Here is a 6,873-nt window from a genome sequence, read left to right as displayed (position 1 = left end):
TTTTTTTTTTTTTTTTTTTTTTTTTTTTTTAGGGATTCTTAAACTTTCTTTTCGAATTTTCAGTAAGGGTACGAAATACTTGGGATTTTTAGGGAAGCTTTTCAAGCTTTGGAGGGAATTTAGGAGTACTAAATAAGTAATTTATTTTATTTTCGTTCTTCTTATTTATTACGAAAACATAATCTGTTGGATTTTTAACATAAGCCGGAGAAGATTTAATATTGCAAGAGAAAGTAAAGATTATATTTTCGAGTTTCTATTTGTAATTAAATTATAGTTCTATTCCTTTTTGTTTAATGGTAGAAGAAATTTAATGTTTCAAGGGGAAAATAAAGATTTAAGAGTCTATTTTTTAATTCTTTTTATCTATTGTTCATCAAATGTTACTGATTTTCTTTTTTTTTTTTTCTAAATTCCAGTGAAGTAGGACGATTTTGAAAAGCAATAAAAAGAATATTGAGTAGTGTGTTAGAAACCAAAAATATTATTTCAAAAAGGTTTCAATAATCCATTCAAAAATTCAGAAATTAGGAAACGCAAAAATAGCACATTTTTAAAACCAAGAAATTTTTCTTAACACTATATTTCACTATATTATACCTAAAATTTTAATTCTCAATCGTTCTTTTTTCCAGATCCTCCTCTCACAAAAATCGAACAAAGGAAAGAAGAAAAGAAAACCCTCGTATCGTCATACTTTGGCTGGCAACCCCTCGCGTTTCAACGCATCGAGCGCACGCAGAAGAAATCGTCCCTTCCTCTTCCGTCCCGCTTCGCCGTCGGTTGGCAATCGCTCATTCGGGATCACGGTATATCACGCTTCATATAGAATGCCGCGAGGCCGATGAATTATTGACCAACCGGCACCGTTCGGCCATTCGTTCCTAAACCAGAAACGATCGACAATACCAATCCCGTTCGCGGCAATGATGAATCCAATCATAATTTAGTTACATCTTATTAGACTCCTACCGCGCTGGCTCACCGTGAGACCAGGTATATAACCTTCTTAATCCACGAAATGCATCTCGCTGCTACCCCATCAACCCCTCCACCCCTCCCTCTCTCGTTTCAGACCCCACTGGCCAAGGAAGACTTCGATTCCCGCGCGCGTTTTGTCCTTCCTTCGTTGCTCTATGAAACCGCTCATCTTCCACCCGAAGATTATTGCCAACCCGAGTCTAATTTCGATCCGACGATCGCCATTCATTTATTCGATTTTTTGCGGATATAACGTGGTGGATATAAATCTTTTGACAAAGTTTTGAATGGTTTAGAAATTTGGATTACAAAAGTGTCGATTTTTTAATCGATGATCGAAGAGTTGTTTGTTGAATCTAAAGTGACAGTTTATATTTTTCTTTTTTTTTCTTTTTATCAACGATAACTAATTTCTTCGAAGAATGGATCGGCTTGGAATGCTTTCTTTTCGAATTGAAATCTAACTAGAAATTTTAATTTAATTTTCATACGAGTTTTGCATTCGACGCGCCGCTATTGCTCGCGTTTCACTCAATTTACTAGCTTGCTTACCGAGATTGATTACACTTTACTATACGGTTCGTTATACCCGCACCAATTGGAAAATACTTTCAACGAATCGAATACACGCGAAAGTAGTTAAAGTGGAAGCTGTGATTGCAGATCAATATAGTTTGCATTAACGGAAATTCCTCTCCTCAGCGTTGCCAATAATTGTGTCTTTAACGTGTACTTGAAGTAATCGAACCATTCAATTTTATTACCCCCAGTTAATTAACTTAAATCAGGTATAGACAGCAATCGGGAATAAGTCGGCCTGAATAAGTTCGATTGATTAAGTAGTGGAGTGAAAGATCTGGCATTGAATTACGATTGAAATCCAATCATAATCCAATCTTGATACTTCCTTATGCGATCCTTAGGAAAGAAATCTAATATATTTTCGCGAAACATTCAGTTTCGATTGAAATCTATCATTGGACGAGGCATTGATGTTAATTTGACGCCATTCGGGGTTTAAATAATTGTGAAAAATATTCGTGTACCGTCGGGTGTATCGATAATTAAACAGATGGAGTTGGCAAGGCTTATCTGATCAAACCTGTCGTTGCGATTTCAAACACTTGAGGCGTCATGACGCGGGATCAAAAGTTTGACGCGAAAGTTTCTAATCTTCATTCTCGCTCAAGAAGTTAAAACTTTCTTGAAAGATGTACGCGTTTCCGATTATTATTTTTTTTCTTTTTAATATTTCTTCCCCTTCTTCTCTAATGTACAAACATTAATTAAGTCAGGCTTAAACATAGAGACGTTGAAATTAATGTCAGGCCACGATTGTTGTTTGTATCTCGAAACGAGTAATTTGTATGTTAATGAAAACAGGCTTAGTTAACGCATCGATAGGCTGTATAATGAGTACTGTAGAAGAGGGTGAGTCACGTAACTGGCACGAGTTATATCTCACCTCTGATTGAAGTTAGAAGAATGATGAACGCGAGAATTTTACGACTTAATAAGATTTCTTGAGAATCTACTTCTGGGATGAGCCTACGAAACGTAATTTCTTTCTTTCTTTTTTTCTTCTTCTTCTATTTTGTTTATTCAAATGTGAACAAACAGTAGCAAACGAACAGTAACTTAAAAAATCGACAGTATATTCTTCTGCAATTATTTCAGAAAGAAAAGATGTCCCTTAAGAATCTTAAAAAAACTGTTATTTAAAAGAGAAGAAAAAGAATTGAAATCGAAACGACTCTAAATTTACGCCACATCCTCTAATTCCCCATCGATGAGGAACAAAGCAAAACCTTGATGAATATCTCACTCTGTGAACAAATGGCTCTACGAAGGCCCCTTCACCAATATTCCACTGGCACACGACACCACGAAAAGTCGAAATAAAATTTCGATCGATATCGCCATCTACAATTCTCCCTCCCCCTTTCGATCCGACTCTCGGCCTTAACGCAGCCCAACCGATCTTTGCCACGCATGTAAAACGAGCGCAGCAGCGTTGAGTCACGGATTTTATGGCCCACGACCCCGCATTTCGCGGTTCTCACGCCGGCTTAACGCAGGAATGTTAAAAAGTCGTTCCTCATTAAACGAACTGGAACGGAATTCCGGAACGGTAATATGGAAATACCCAACGGGGCAACGTGGTCTAAGCGGGAGCAATATGGATTGTGCATCGCGTGTTCGCGACCCGGCCTTTCTCGTGTTGCGCGTGTACACGCGACGCGTGAAACAGAGACGCGCTCTCTCTCTCTCTCTCTCCTTTCTCTTCGAACGCAGCCTCTCCCCGAAACGGCTCACTCGAGCTAACGCAGGAGAGAAGAAGGGAGTTTCTTTGGTAGTCGAAGGAGGATTTTTGCCGTTCACGGATTTTTTTGTCGGCCGAACGATGGATGTTGCTTCCTTGAAGGTGTTTATTACGATGGAATTATCGAGGTATGGGAAAATATTTCGATGATACAGTGAAAGAATCATCGGGTTGAAATATTTCTGGATATTTTTTATTTTTTTATTAGGAGGAAGAATAATAAGAGATCGTTGAATCAGCGAGATATTTTTTTGAAAAATCGAATCTATCGCATTTCGAGGAATTTCTCGGCTCGATTCTCTAGCATTTTGAGAAATTCTAGCCTGAGGAGCGCGTACATTCCTCTATTTTTTTTCTCCCCCTCCACAAAATTCCATCCTTTCTACTTTGAGGAACTCGTTTTCGAACGAAAGAGCAGAAAACTTTGCGTGAAACTTCCCTATTCTATTTCCATCTTTCTTTTTTAAACGAGGAACATTTCAGTTCCGCGAAGCTATTTTAAGAGTAGAAGAGTAGGAACTCGTAAGAGGCTGCGAGCAGTGCGAAACAATGGCGCCAGGAACAAATTATGCACGAGCACGTTCGCGTAATCAGCCGTGGCTAACTATGTAATTCATGTATTAGACTGGTGGCTAAAGTTTTGACGGGACGTATCCAACGTCTTTTCCAATTACACGCTCTCGCGTAATGAGAATATTAAACGGCGAGTTGAGTAGATTTTTATGTACCTTTCCATCTTTAATGATGTTTAAATACGAAACTAATCGATGAATAAATTAAAATTCGAAATTCAAGTGTGGGATATTAGAGGCTGGTCAATGATTTTCCTTCGGAAATTCGTGGAAAACAAGCAGGAAGGAAAACAGGTGACAATTTGAAGTAGACTGCCGCGGATCAAAGCGGCAAGAATGTTGGTCGGTTAAACGCGGCGTTCACGCAAGCTTGTAAACGCTTCTTTGTGGTCTTTCAGCGGTTGATTCATGTACGGAAGCAACGTGCAAACGATGCCTCTTAGCCGACGAGAAAAAAAAAAAAAGACGTGCAATTGCAACTGCAATCTATATTCAAGGTTGCCGAGATGAACGTGGTAATCTTTGGACGTTCAGGAAAACCGGAATAAAAAAAGAAAACGCGTTACGCATCGTTCTTTTTTTTTTTCTAATTAAACAATTATACAAATCTACGTTTCTTGTTTCTTGCTCGAAAAATAATCAAACCGAAAATATTTCGTTACACGAGATCTCGATCAACACCCATTTATTGCGTCATAAAAGCTAAAAAGGAAATAGCTTTTCCATTCACGAAGTGTTAAGTGTCTATACAATGAAATTTATTTATTAACAATTCATTTTCGATACTGCAATAACATAAATAATAAAAGGATTAAATATTAACAGAATGACGATAGAACAAATCGATCAATTTTGAAAAACTTTATACTTTGTTCTCAATATTCTCTTCACGAATGAAAAAGCTATATAATAATATTAATAATAAATTAAACCACAACAAACATCCATCCACCTGTAACCTCCCCTTTCCCTCTTAAGCAATCAGAAACGCGACGTCATTCCAGGAGCATTCCGAGCCGCTCTAATTCCTCGACCCGTGACCCCGGCCTTGTCGTTGATTTACCGTTCCATTGCCGATAGCTTTGAGCGCGACGTTTCAGAAGACGAAGAGGGATCCCCTTTCTGGAAGACATGGACGAGGAGGAAGGAGGGAGAGCCGAAAGGGAATCGATGTCGAAATGTCGAGAGACGCTCCAGAATCGTGGTAGTCGTGCATCCGATAATGAGGCTCGCGCGGCAAAGATTTTCGATCCCGTGCCGCAAATAATCCCTTTTTCCCTCCACATGGGAGGCTCTCATTATCGTGGAGAGAGCAAGGAACGGGCCACGTCGAAGAGTGAGGAAGAGAAGGGATAAAAAAGAGAGGGTGAGGGGGAGAGATGGGGGGTTGGACCGATTGGATTGATCGTTTTATTTTTTTCAGAAGCTGATTGAGATCGCCAGAGATCATTTACCGGTCGACCTGTTCCGGGCCTGGACTAATCAGATCAATCAGATGGAATGATCGCGAAATGAGTTCGGGATCATTATCCTCCACGAAGAATGCTTTCTCCTTCGATCTTTCGCGTTTGTCTTGCTCGTGACGGGTCCCCCTTGATCGGAAATCGAATCGTGAAATCGATCCATTCTGCTGCGCGAGCAATTCACTTGGTCATCTCGGTCATCGTTGCAAAAGGGAATTATTATCGGTGCTATGTATATATATATATTACGTTTATTAGATGGCTCGATTACGCTATTTAAACTACCCCATTGGCAAATTTAATGGAATTGGAAAATTGGATAAAATAAACATTTACATATATTTATATATAAATGTTTAATTAATACGTTTATATTGTTTATATATAAATATGTGCATATTTGTTTCAAAATTACATACTTATTATTTAAAGTTATTAAAATTATATATTCTTCGGGCTCATATTACTTGTTTATTGCTGTATTTATAGAAATTATAGGGGTTATTAATTTCTTATTTTCGTGACTAATCTCTCTTTTAACCGAGTGAAATTTCGATTATGGAGTATGATAAAAGTGAATTTTTTTTTATCGAACAAGTATCGGGACAAATATGATGAATACGAATCCCCATCTGTTATATTTCGTTGATTAAAAGAAATAATAATTTCGAACGGACGATTCGGGGCCAATTCTTGGAAAACGGCGTGATATAATAATTATCGCACTTGTCGGTGCATGGAGGCACGTTCGCTGCATGTATGTATTCACGGATCGTTTCACGTTTCTCACGGTAAATCAGCGCGCGGCTCGAAACAATTAGTCGGCTCATTAGGGAGAACGGGGGCGGCCCAGCCACGCTTTTCCATCGTGTAAATTACCGCGTCCCGTTCGTCCCGAGAAACCTCGCCTCGTTGCTTCGAACAACGTGGAAAATATTGCGCAATAATTCCGCGAAAATGTTCGCCGCTGCTGGCAAAACGAAAGTTGAACGAGAGAAATCATCTCGCTTTTCAAATTGATTTACACTCTTGCCTCTCTATGATCGTGTAAATCATCTCTTGCCTCGGACAAATGTAGCGGATTTACTCGGTTCATTCGGCCTGCTATAAGGCTATTTGCATTTTTCAACGTCGTTCCTAATACATATCGAGACTCGTCGTTTGTCAAAGGATAATCTTGAAGTTTATAGGTGTTGGACAGGGAATATTTATGCGATTTAAAATATACGTTGGTATAGTCGCGGTCTGGATACAAGTTTTTCACGATATGTTTCGAGATATTATAAAAAATATTATTAGAATTAGACTGCGAAGTTTGTCCATTCCTGTAAAATTTATATTACGCGCAGAAATCTGTAAGATGCACGATACGTAAAATTGAAATGCATATAAAATATCCAAAATACGTATATTATGGTATTTTAAAGAATAAAAAAAATATCTAATTTTTTCATACGTTCAATCATTTCTAAATTATATTAGATTAGATATTCTTTGTTATTTTCATAAATCTTCTATTCATTATCTCTTCGTT

The 6,873-nt window shown here is 38.2% G+C and overlaps 1 long non-coding RNA gene across 2 annotated transcripts in view; it reads left to right on the top strand.

Annotated features, from left to right (window-relative positions):
- The window catches only part of LOC116185193, a 48,494-nt gene that overhangs the window by 32,580 nt on the left and 9,041 nt on the right, over positions 1-6,873 (top strand). The window contains exons 2-3 of one of the 2 annotated variants that reach the window (XR_004149988.1): positions 636-809; positions 5,300-5,579. This is a non-coding gene — a long non-coding RNA (uncharacterized LOC116185193). Of the gene's footprint in view, positions 1-635; positions 810-5,299; positions 5,580-6,873 lie in introns of those variants that run through there. The other variant, XR_004149987.1, reaches the window with a different exon arrangement.

Source organism: Apis dorsata, unplaced genomic scaffold (genome assembly GCF_000469605.1).
Source record: "Apis dorsata unplaced genomic scaffold, Apis dorsata 1.3 scaffold_123, whole genome shotgun sequence".
Taxonomy (NCBI): Eukaryota; Metazoa; Arthropoda; class Insecta; order Hymenoptera; family Apidae; genus Apis; species Apis dorsata.
The sequence above is the reverse complement of the archived record's forward strand: the minus strand, read 5'-3'. Positions and strand labels throughout refer to the sequence as shown.